Here is a 13,154-nt window from a genome sequence, read left to right on the forward strand (position 1 = left end):
ATTGGCCCCGTTTCCCAGGCTGAGTAGCACGCAATAGGCCATTACAGATCCTTCTTGAAGGAGAGGTTGTGGTTCAGAGCATGGATGTGGGCAGTTGTTGAGTGTTTATGAAGCAGGGTCTGGGTCCATTTCATTATAGATAACAAGCTGGGAGTCATTTGAATTAGCTACAGCTTTGGCTGCTTTGTGTTTCCAAGTGCCCTTAGGGCGAAGAAAACCTTTAAAGATCTAACAAGGCCCTTTAAAACCCTACGTGTTTTAACTATAAAAGCTGGATACACGCAACATGTGCAAGTGTTCGCCATCTCCTACGCATTCAGTCCGTCACACTCCCCACCTGCACTAGGGCAGTTTTTGCTGCTGTTTAAGATTCGTATTCAATAGAAAGGGTCCTTGGCTGAGATTGTATCACGTTTAAAAGGTCCATCCCAACTCTCTATCCCCAACACCGTCCTCTGGTCCTCTGATGAATTAGGTGCATTTTACTATGACTGATTGATGATTTATTTCAAGAATTGATGAGTTCAGCAGTCATCATCCACATCCTCCTCTGGTTCTTTCCTAGCATGTTTGAATACTTTGTGATAGCCTCTCTAATCTCCACACCCAGAGCTTATCACTGGACCGATTTTCTTTCTTTTTGCAATTTCTCAGACATTCTGCTTTGATTTAGTGACATTGTTTGTTCTTCTCATTGTTTAGAGTCTGCAACCCCTATTGTTGCTTCTACATCCTCCCACCCGCACCTTCTTTCTTTGCAAAGTAAGAGTATGTCTATTGGAGGGGTAGACAGAGCCTGGGAACCAGCAGAGAGGAGATTTCTGCCTCTTTTTATTTTAGTGTAACTGCAACAAATGATGGACAGAATGCGGAATGATTCAAACATTCTCCCCCAGTCAAGAGAGCTGGGTTAAATCCATTGTTCTTTTGCCCACTGCGTCACCCCAGTTTGGACCCAGCCATATGCAGTCTTGACCCTGTGCCCCATTGGAACAATACAGACCGAATTGCCAAGCCGGGTGTACTGGAGTCAAGCTATCCTGGCTGATGATGGCTGAAAGCCCAAAATGGGTCCTAGCATGCTTGTTTCCAGTCCAGGGAGGGCCTTGCAGTTCGGGCTGGACTGTTCCCATTGGGCACAGGATCAAAACTGATTTGCATATGGCTGGGTCCAAACTGGAATGCCATGGTGAGCAAAAAATGATGGATTTAGGCCCAGATGTCTGTACTGGGGTGAATGTATGACATTGTTCTCCATTCTGTCCATCAATTGTTCTTTTTTCATCTTTTTATTTCAGAGTACTGCATTCCCTTGTACCTAACAAAGTTTAAGTGCTGCAGTTAGAGTTCTGAATAAGCATCAATAGGTGGAATTGTGGGTGATGTGTGCATAGAGAGTGGAGATTGAGCTATGTCAGTTAGTTGTTTTGCCTTCCGGGAGAAGTTGCAGATGTTATGTTATTGCCCAGGAAGACTAAATCATCTACACATGTTGGTGATCTACGTTTGTGCAGTGGTGCGAGTCAGAAGGCATCCACCCCTTTAAATTACACCTGTTAGACTTCTTACGATTTTGCACTATTCCTTGCTCACCAAGGCCTGGCTGAGGCTACAGGTAAGAGCTATTTGGCAATCATGTCTACTTTCATGTGTCTACCCAATCAATCTTCCTTGTTTAGATTGCTGCAAGTAGCTTGTTTTCTGAAAGGTTTTCGTTACTTGTTCTATCCCACTCAGTTCATTGATCTTTGGTGAGATCTGAACTTTCTTGACTTGTTTCATGGCATCTCCATTCAAGCCGCTGCATAGTTGTCTAGTTTGACTCCTTACTTTGAAAAACATTGTATTGGTGGTTATTACTTATACTCTTTGGCTTGTAGAACTTAAGGACTCTATCATTCCGTCCTCCCTTCACAGTTTTCTAATCTAATAAGTTGGTTCTTCTCACCTGCCCATCTTACCCAAGGTGGTTTCACGTTTCATTAAGCTCAGAATATTAATCGTCCATCTTTCTTCCCTCTACCACATCCAACCAAGAAAGAGAAATGTCTGTTTCTGTAGTAGGGGATCTCTGTGTATAGTCCTAATCTAGTGAATAGTCCCGCCCATGTGCGTGGACCCCGGAGCAATAAAAAATAATCTCTAAAAGGTGACAAATCATGCAGACCTGCATACACCTTTAAGAGAGAATTTAATTTAAAGACCGATAATGCAGCCTATACCCACAGGCTACACTGTCCAGTACTTCAACTAGAATTCCACCAACAACCACAAACAGCACTGCCTGTCTAGTTTTTCTCCCCATAGGAAAAAACCCTGCCTCTACCAGCAAAAGACACTGGAATGATAGAGAGGAAGGAGTGGACAGACAAGCCCCATAGGCTGCCATTATGTGGCTTAAAACAGGATACTGTGCCTTTAAGAACACTTTCCAGGTTTCCAGAACTTTCCCCAGTATCCCAGAATGCCCAGCAGGTCCCATTTACTTTCAGTTCTTTTTTCCGGCTAGTAAGCGCTCCCACTCCCCGTCGAAGTCGAGGGCGTCGACGGCGACGTCGAGGAGGATGACCACCGTCTGTTCGCCGTCTCCCCAGGGCTCTGGGGAGAAGCGGCGTCGACGATCGCCGTCGAGGGACCTGAATAGGCCGCCGTCGACTACATCGGCGCCGTCCAGCGGTCGGCGTCGAGATCGGACCCGGCGTCGGCATTCGCCGTCGAGGGATCGCCGTTCGCCGTCGATGAAGAGGAGACTGTCGACGTCGCCGAAGAGGAGATCGACGTCGAGACGCTCGAGGTCGCCGTCGAGGCGAAGGTCGCCGTCGAGGCACAGGTCGCCGTCGAGGCACAGGTCGCCGTCGAGGCACAGGTCGCCGTCGAGGAGAAGATCGCCGTCGAGGAGAAGATCGCCGTCGAGGAGAAGATCGACGTCGCGGAAGAGAGTCACCGGAATCGGTGTACTCGGTGGTGTATACGCCGACTCCTCCTCCACCACCTCCACCAACGCCTCCACCGCCGCCACCTCCACCGCCTCCACCGCCGCCACCTCCACCACCGCCTCCGCAGCCGCGGACGCTGCCTCCGCCGCTCCCACCTCAGCCGCTTCCACGCACTCCTGTGGGACCGCCGCCGGTTCCCCCGCGGTCGGTTTCCCTTCCAAGGTACCCGACTCCGCCGCAGGGGACCCCGAAGCCACGATGCCCGCGGTCGCCTGGACCGGCTAGACCGGCGGACAGGCCGAAGCCGAAGAGGTCGCGCTCCCGCTCTCACAGGAGGAGAAGGTCACGGAGCCGTGGACGGTTCTCGTCGGACTCAAGACTACGCCGTAGGAGGTATAGGTCCAGGTCGCACACGCGCTCCTCGGACAGGGACCTTTCCCCAACGCTGTCGGACTCCCCGGGGACTAGGGTGTCTCCGGTGGACGACTTGGTCTCTTTCCAAGAGGTGCTGTTGCGAGGGGCTGCAAAGTTGGGTATCACGGTGACGGTTCCAACACCCACGACGTCCGTGATATTCGAGACGCTTCATAAGAAACACCTGTCTTGCCCCCTACTGCCTCTTGTACCAGGACTGGTGGAACCCGCGTTGGAGCTGTTCCTCACTCCCGCGACGACGAAGGCCGCTCCCTCCAGGCTCATGAAAAAGTATAGGGCCCCGGAGTCGGATCCTTCCTTTTTGAGAGTGGACCCGAAGCCGGATTCGGTGATCGTGACGGCGGCAAGAAAACAGCATGCGACCGCCCCGTCATCCACGGTTCCGCCTGACAAAGAAAGCCGCTGGCTGGATTCTGCGGGCAGGAAGGTGTGTGGGACCGCCGCCACCACCATGAAGGCGGCGAGTGCAGGGGCTTTGTTGGGCCGTTACGATCGGGCCCTGTGGGAGTCCCTGCAGCAATATGCGGACCTACTGCCACGGGACAAGAAGGAGGACTTCTTGGAGACCGTGCGCAAAGGCATGCTGGTTTCTAATCAAGTGATCAGCGCAGCGGCGGATGTGTCCTTATTGGCCGCCCACGCCTACTGTCATGGCGTCCACCAGCGGCGTCATTCGTGGTTGCGCCTGACGTCCCTCAAGCCAGAGGCGCAGCAACGAGTGGCCAACCTGCCCTTCTCGGGGGAAACCCTGTTCGGGAAGCATGCGGACGATAAGATGGCCCGCATGAAGGCGGAGGCGGAAACCCTGACGGCCGTCGGGTTGGAAAAGGCCGAAAAGAAGAAGCGCCCGTTACAGAGGAGGTTCGGGTCTTCGGGCAGAGGGCGTGGGCAGGGCTCGGGACAGCAGCAGCAACAACAGCAGCAGTTCCGCAAGCCCTTCCAGAAGCGCCAGAGGGGTAGAGGAGGCCAGCAGGCTACTACCACGACCAAGGGCCCGGCCGGGTCTCGGCCCTGAGCGGCTACTTCCCCCTCAACCGTTACCCACTCCAGTGGGGGGAAGCATTCAATTTTTTCCGGCAGAGTGGAGAAAAATTACTCAGGACAAGTGGGTGCTGAATATTGTTTGCAATGGATACAGTCTTCGGTTTACCAGCCCGCCTCCAGCGATTCCGCCGGTCAGCTCTCGATTCCAGCTGAGAGAGCTCCAGGCGGAGGCAGACATCTTGTTGAGAAAAAAGGTGGTAGAAGAGGTACCTCTGTCTCAAAGGGGAAGAGGTCTGTACTCTCGGTTCTTCCTCGTTCGCAAGAAGGACAAGAACGAGTTCAGGCCCATTCTGGATTTGCGACAGGCAAACAAATGGATTCGCAGAGAGAAGTTCCGCATGCTTTCGTTGCACCAGATTTACCCTCAGCTGCAACGGGGAGACTGGCTCTGTGCCATAGATCTACAGGATGCGTACTTCCATGTGCCCATAGCGAGGAAGCACAGGAAGTTCCTGCGATTCCAAGTCGGCGCCAATCACTATCAATACACAGTACTGCCATTCGGGCTAAAATCTGCGCCCAGGACCTTTTCGAAGTGCATGGCGGTGGTGGCGGCACACCTGCGGAGGAACAAGGTGTTTGTCTACCCGTATCTGGACGATTAGCTGATCAAGGCATCATCCTTCGCGGAAGCGCAAGAACACTTCCGATGGACGTGCGAGCTCTTGCACAAGCTGGGGTTACACGTCAACATGTCCAGTGCATACAGTACCTGGGGGCCTCCATCGATACGCGGTCAGCAAGCGTGTCTCCTTCGGAGGAGAGACGGTTATCACTCCTTCGGAAGGCTCAGGACCTCAGGCCTGCTCCATCGACGACAGTGAGGAAGGTGTCTTCTCTACTGGGATCGATGGCCTCCTGTATCTTCCTCACGCTCGGCTACACATGAGACCACTGCAGGAGTGTTTGGAGGATAAGTGGGATCAGAGGACAGGCTCTTGGGACGACAAGATACGTCTGTCGCTGCATGCTCTTCAGTCTCTGAAGTGGTGGTGTTCGGCGGAAAACCTCCTCAAGGGGGTTCCCTTCCACAAGGACATTCCCACGACGAGTGTCGTGATGGATGCGTCTCTCCAGGGCTGGGGAGCGCATTCCGGGGACTTGCAGATTCAGGGAAAGTGGTCTGCTTTGGAATCGACGTACCACATCAATTTCCTGGAACTCAGATCTGTCTTCCTGGCACTGAAGGCCTTCCTTCCGTCCTTCCAGACCAACTCGCTGCTGATACAGACGGACAATACAACCACGATGTATTATCTCAACAAGCAGGGGGGGTCGAGATCGCGCACTCTGTCGCAGGAGGCGCAGGCGATCTGGCGCTGGCTGCTGGCCAGAGGACTGACGATTACGGCCACGCATCTGCCAGGAGTGCAGAATGCTCAGGCGGACGCCTTGAGCAGGCTGATTCAGGAAAACCACGAATGGGTCATAAACGACGAAGTACTAGGAGAAGTCTTCGCAAGGTGGGGGACTCCAGACGTAGATCTGTTCGCCACCGCCGAAAACGGCAAATGCCGAGACTTCGCATCCAGGTACTACCAGCGGGGGACGCTGGGGAATGCGCTATGGATCGATTGGTCGAACAGCTTTCTGTACGCTTTTCCACCCATTCCCCTGATTCCGGTAGTGCTCATCAAGCTGTCCCAGTCCAGGGCGTGGATGATCCTGATCGCCCCGGAGTGGCCCAGACAGTGGTGGTTCACGGACCTGCTTCACCGGTCTCTCCTTCCTCACATGCGGTTGCCGTGCAGGCCGGACCTTCTCACGAAGTTCGGGGGGCGGATGGTGCACCCCAACCTCTCGTCTTTGAGTTTGGCGGCATGGCTCCTGAAATAGTGCAATATGGCCATCTGAATCTACCAGACGATTGTATGGACATTCTGAAGGAGTCTAAGCGACCTTCCACTAGGACATCCTATGCTTACAAGTGGAAGAGGTTCTGTATCTGGTGTAAGTCCAAGAACTTTGATCCGACAACATGTAAGGAAGATGTCATCCTTCCGTACCTTTTACATCTGGCGCAGTCTGGCCTTAATTTCCATTCCATTAAGGTTCATCTGGCTGCTTTGACTGCTTACAGGAAATGCCCTTCACAGACTTCCTTCTTTCAGATCCCTGTGGTCAAGGATTTTTTGGAAGGCTTGAAGAAAGTGTTTCCTCCCGTCAGACTTCCCTCGCCTTCCTGGGACTTGAATGTGGTGCTGTCCAGAATGATGAAGGAGCCTTTTGAACCCATTCACAAGGCTTCATTGCAGCACCTATCCTGGAAGGCGGCGTTCCTAGTGGCCATTACATCGGCCCGCAGGGTGAGTGAACTTCAGGCATTATGTTGTCAAGAACCTTATACTGTATTTCATACTGCTAAGGTTGTGATGCGTACTCACCCTAAATTTCTTCCTAAGGTTATCTCTGATTTTCATGTCAACCAGACCATAACTTTACCTACGTTCTTTCAGAATCCCTCTTCACCAGCGGAAAGGTCTCTCCATTCCCTGGATGTTCGGAGGGTGTTGAAATTTTATCTGGATAAGACCAAGGATATTCGTGGGTCTGACCAATTGTTTGTTAATTATGGCTCAGTCAGGACTGGTCTTGCGACCTCTAAGCAGTCCATTTCTTGGTGGATTGTGTCCTGCATACAATTGTGTTATCAAAAGGCTAATAAGACCTTAGGGGGTAAACCTAAGGCTCATTCCACCAGGGGCAAAGCTGCCACGACGGCTTTGCTGCGTAATGTTCCGATTGCGGAAATCTGCAAGGCGGCCACTTGGAAGTCGGTCCATACCTTTGCTGCGCATTACTGTCTGGACACGGATGCCAGGGCAGATGCTCAGGTTGGGCAGGCTTCGCTGCGAAATTTGTTCGCACAGTAGTGGTAGTGTCTTGTGTGTTCTCCCCCGCTTTTGTTGTGTGGGGATGGGCTTGCCATTCTATTCACTAGATTATGACTATACACAGAGATCCCCTACTACAGAAGGAGTAGTTTCTTTTCTGTAACTCCAGTTCTGTAGTAGGGGTATCTCTGTTATAGTCATAAGCGCCCGCCCTCCTCCCCGGTGGAGAGATACTTATTCATAGGTAGAATGCTACAAGTCTGGCGTGCTACGCCTTCAAAAAGAACTGAAAGTAAATGGGACATGCTGGGCATTCTGGGATACTGGGGAAAGTTCTGGAAACCTGGAAAGTTTTCTTAAAGGCACAGTATCCTGTTTTAAGCCACATAATGGCAGCCTATGGGGCTTGTCTGTCCACTCCTTCCTCTCTATCATTCCAGTGTCTTTTGCTGGTAGAGGCAGGGTTTTTTCCTATGGGGAAAAAAACTAGACAGGCAGTGCTGTTTGTGGTTGTTGGTGGAATTCTAGTTGAAGTACTGGACAGTGTAGCCTGTGGGTATAGGCTGCATTATCTGTCTTTAAATTAAATTCTCTCTTAAAGGTGTATGCAGGTCTGCATGATTTGTCACCTTTTAGAGATTATTTTTTATTGCTCCGGGGTCCACGCACATGGGCGGGACTATTCACTAGATTGTGACTATAACAGAGATACCCCTACTACAGAACTGGAGTTACAGAAAAGATACTACTCCATATGCTGGATCCCAGGTGTACGGGCCATACTACATCAACTGAAAATAGCACAACAGAGCTGATGACCAGCTTTTTATGTGCTTTACTCGAGATAAAAGGGCCAGCGGTGACTAAGTGCACTATTCATCAGGTCATTCTTTAAATCTAGATCTGCTATGCCCTGGCCAAGTAAGAGTTTCCAGATGGTATTTTTACTCATTACTATAGGGTCATGGCTGCTTCCATGGTCCTTTGCAGTGGCACTGTGGTTGCAGATATCTGCCTGGCAGCTATGTTGTTGTTCTTAGATATTTTTGCAAAGCATTGCTGCCTCACCTCTGAGGCATTCAGTGATGAGTACTTGCCTGACTTCCTTGGCTAACTGCCATTACTGGGTCACACCCGCCATTAGGGGTTGTCTTTGGGCCTCATTCATAAAGTGAAGAATGTGTGGGAAGGCGTATCCTACAGAAGAAAAAGTTACTTACCAGAAATTATGTTCCTGGTGGATATAAAATGTTCCTGTAGATTCCTCAGTGTCTCTTAACAATAAGCTAGTTCTGTGACAAAGAAAATCCCAAGAAATGTAAACATGTTATGTTCCATATTTGTCACTGCCATGGCACTCCTTGATGAAGGGTGGAAAAAATCTCAGGAACTTGCAGCAGTGCACCGGTTGGTGGCTGAGATACTCCAATGACATTCAGAGGCAGTGTTGTGGCTGGTGGCGAGTGGCGCTGCCTTGAGGTGCTGGACAGTCATTGCTAGGAGAAAACTTTTTCAGGACCAGTCTGAAGCCTGGAAGAAGTATTGATAAGGTGAGGAATCTGCAGGAAGATTATGGATTCACTGCAAATAGTATTACAGAAGGTAAGTAACTTTTTCTTCTTGGTACCTGCCAAATGTATATTAATGGGTACACATTGTCAGCTTGTTCAATAAAATCTCATATCAGTAGAGATTTTATTTATTTGAAGCCAGTTGTCATCCTTGCCCACAGCAAATGTCTCAGTCTTGTATTAACAGCAGTGATGTCCATAGCTCTTGCTTTGGTCTGTCCCACTGTTAATTCACTTATGCCTTCTCTTGGAGTTATATGGTAGGATAACAAAAGCATTTAGGTGGTGTCTGGACTATTTATGTCAAAATCCTATTTAAGCGTTTTTCTTAATAGTCAGGAAGCATGTAGATGAATGAAGTTCTATCTAGTTGATGTGAATCTCCTGGCTTGCTGTATCTGCATCCTGGAAAAGTCATTGTGTCCCCAGATGTGCTACTCCCAGAAAGACAACTACAATATTGAAATGTTTGTCTCACCGGTATGACTGCCTTTTACTGTAATAGTGCTGATGATCAATTGTAAGGTTGAAGGCTCTGTTAGATCAGCCTGATAGAAAAGAGACTAAAAAAGTGTGTGTATTGTAAGATGATGAGCTTGATGGCACATTACATTTTTATGAAAATTTAAATATAAAATCTTTGATGGTTGAAACAAGATATAACCTTCATGAGGGTAGATTCAGTATAAAATCACCTTAATGACAGATGCTGTATATTATCATCTCTGTGATGGATGCAGACTAGGCTCTCCGTGACGAAGAAGCCATCTGTTGCTTTGATCTTAGAGCCAATATAAGATCTCCATGATGATGGTCCCTGTAGATAGAAAACAAAAACGTGGAATGCTTGAATTTGTCTCAACCATCGATAATTATTCTTGGTCAATTTTTTGCCTCTTGTACATCCCCAGAAAAAAAAAGCCCTATTGCAAATCACTCTTGGTCCTACTCCTATAGGATAAGTCCTAAGATCACCTTAATAATAGTAGAACCAGTGTAATTTCTCCTCTGTGGTAGATTCATTGTAAGATCTCCTTGATAACTAGTCAGTTTATAAGATTGATTGTATTTTGATTGCCCTGCAAGATTACCCTCAGAAGAGATACAGTAGATTAGTGAATCCAGTACATGAGCTCATTGATTTTGGACCTAGCCATTGTTCTACAACATTTAATTTAATCGATTAATGTGCTTTAAATCAGTCAGTTAAGTATTCTGGATGTCTTTCACGCATTAATAGCTAAGACATGATAAAAATAAAATATTTTAGCCCTTCCACATCAATTATACTCGTGTTCCCCCCCCCCCCCCCCCCCCCATCCTTAGCGTGGATTGGCCTGAGGACTAAGAATGTCCTCAAACACCCCTACTTTTCCCTAAGTCTTTGACTGATTTCTTTCACCATATACCAAGCGAGGGAGTCCTCGGTTGAGATATGGCTCAAATCTTCCCTTTGAAAGAAAAATAATCATTGCTTTACTGGGCACTACAGACAAGCAGATCATTTCTGTAGGTCTCTCTTGTGCTGGTGCCTAAAGTTGGTTTTTAGAGTTATAAATGGAGAAAAAGCTGCCCGTTGTCTTTTATGCACCCTAAAATTGTAACAAAAGAAACATTACTGAGAAGATTTTCATGCTCAGTATGAGTACTGTCTTTTTCAAAAGGGTCTGATGTCTTTGATTATGTAGGATACTAAGGTTTGTTTCACATGACCTTAATCTTGCAAGCAGTTTTCTCCAAGATTTTTGCATAACAGCGGCATAGAACCTGTGTGCACACTGCTCATACCTCTGGAAAAGGCTATCTTCAAATCTAAAGCCCTAAGCATATGTTCTATAAATCCATGTCAATGGAAAATGATAAATTAAGAGTGAACCGCCGGAGAAGCCTAGCGCGCTACCAAGATGGCCGCGTAGGCTTGTGGCTCCCGAGGGCCTCCGCAACCTCCCACGTCTATCCTGTTATAATCCTGATTTTTTCGATGGGCTTTTGTTTATGATCTTGCGCTAAGGTGCCACTCGTTTTCCAAATCGAAATTGGACTCCGGGATCGTGTTTTTTGGCGATCTGCAGTTTGCGGCCTTCTCCGGCCTTGGTGCCGACCTCGGGTTGGTGAGGTGCCCGGCTGCGAATTGAACAGCGGCATGCCAGGCTGGGCCTGCCCCGGACCCCGTGCTTTCACTTTCGGTTTCGAGTTGAGCTACCGAGACTGATGCGTGGGACACTGGGAGAGCTGCGCAGGGTACGGAGTGCAAGGCCTAGTCTTGAACTGTAAACAGGCCTCTTTCAGTTGGCGGCCCGGATCTCCTGGCCTTCTTCCGGGTGCTGGAGGGTGCTGACTTTGCTGATTGCTGACGATGACGACGAGAGTGGACGGCGACAAATTGAAACCCAAATCTACCCGGAGGGGAGCTTATTCCCAGGCCAACAATATGGACCGCTATGCACAGCCAAAGGGATCCCCTGGTGTATCGCGTAAATCGCCTGAGCCGCCCAAGGAGGCCTCCGGCGCATCATCCGAATTGACCCTGTTGGATGTCATGGGGGCCATTGAGGAGATGAAGGTGACTGTGAAACAGCAATTGGATACTCTGGCCAACAAATTGGACTCGGTGCTGATTGATGTCGCCTTGGTCAAGGCGGACCTGTCGAAAACCAATGACCGGGTCGACTCATTGACCCAAGCAGCGTCGAGCCTAACGGTAGACGTGGCCGCCTTGCAGACGACGGTGCGGAGGTTGCAGCTCGCCAGTGACCTGACCGAGCGTCGCCTTGAGGACTCCGAAGGCAGGGCCAGACGGAACAACGTTCGCATTATCGGCGTGCCCGAACGGTCGGAGGAGTCTGCTGTGGATCTCTTTGTGGAGGATCTAGTGGTGACTCATCTAGCACCCAAAGGGCTGAGCAAGTTCTTCGCTGTGGAACGGGCCCACAGGATCCCGGGGGTGCGCCCAAGGTGGGTGCCCCCCCGCCGCCTATCATTGCCCGACTTTTTAATTTTCGGGATAGAGACGCTATCCTGCAGGCGTCGAGGGTGGCTGGGCCATTACGATTTGAGAACTCTAATGTTAGCTTTTACCCAGACTTTACACAAGCGGTTCAAAAGCAACGGATGGGATTCTCGGCCATCAAACGGCGCTTGAGAGACATGGAGTTCAAGTATGCGATGCTGTTCCCGGCTAGGCTGCGGGTCGAGTTGGATGGTCGCTCCCACTTCTTCGACCGGCCGGAGGCGGTGGGAGAGTGGCTGGATGTCCTGCCCAAGAGTCGAGATCGGGAGGGCCGGATGGCGGAGAGCGGAGAGGGTTTGACGAAGTAGAAATGGAACTGTGATCCTGGTGATGGACTGTATTGGTAATGTTTTGCACCTGTGGCTGCACTGGACTCCAGTTTGTAACGATTTGCCCCGTGGTATTTGGAGGTTGCGGGGGGCTTGCTGGGGCCCTTTCCTCCTTCTGGGGTTTTTTCTTGTCCTTTCTTCCTATTGGGGCGACAGGCACACTGCATGTTGGGGGGGCTGTTCGGGCTCACGCAGGGGTGCAGGGAGGGGGGAGTTTTGTTGGGGTTGATGGGGGGGGGGGGGTTGGGGTTTGTTTGTTCCACAAGGCGGGGTAATATTTTTTGCTGTGCTATTATGATTGTGCTCCCCGGGAGGGGGATATTTTGTGCTGAGGGGGATGGGGGGGTAGGGGACTGAGACTTCTTTCCTGGAATGTGAATGGGCTGGGGGACAGGATAAAGCGGGGGGTAGTCCTGCAGTTCTTGAAACGTATTTCGCCTGACATTGTGTTCTTGCAGGAAACGCACCTCATAGGGAACTCTTTTCATGCCATGAACAGACGAGGATATCGCCTCCTGGCCCATTCTGGTTTCACCTCTGGCTCGAGGGGAGTGGGCATCTTGGTCAGGACCTCTCTCCCGCTGGTGGTGGATGAGGTGCTCCACGACGACAGAGGGCGCTACACTGCGCTGGTGGGGAGGTGGGAGGGTAGATTGATTTAGCTGGTCGCGGTCTACGTGCCGCCGGGCCTGCAGACGGCCACCTTTGCTGATTTGGGGCGCCTGCTACTTGGGCTTCCGGGGGGGGTTTTGGTCTTGGGGGGGGGGGGGGGGGGGATTTTAACGCAGTGGTTTCCGGAGTTGAAGATCGACACCCCCCTAGGGACCTCCCTCGGGCCCAGAACTGGCTGGGGGGCTTTCTGGATACCCTGGGATTGATAGACTGCTGGCGGTTGAAACACCCTGGAGAGGCGCAATATACCTTCCACTCTGGGGCCCACGGTAGTCTTTCGAGGCTTGACTATATGTTAGTGCCTGCGGCCCAAGCTGGGATGA

At 50.4% G+C, this 13,154-nt stretch overlaps 1 protein-coding gene across 3 annotated transcripts in view; it reads left to right on the top strand.

The window, feature by feature from the left end:
- The window catches only part of LOC146809428 (kinesin-like protein KIF18B), a 332,980-nt gene that overhangs the window by 151,327 nt on the left and 168,499 nt on the right, over positions 1 to 13,154 (top strand). The window lies entirely within an intron of this gene.

This window comes from Triturus cristatus, chromosome 7 (assembly GCF_964204655.1).
Source record: "Triturus cristatus chromosome 7, aTriCri1.1, whole genome shotgun sequence".
Taxonomy (NCBI): Eukaryota; Metazoa; Chordata; class Amphibia; order Caudata; family Salamandridae; genus Triturus; species Triturus cristatus.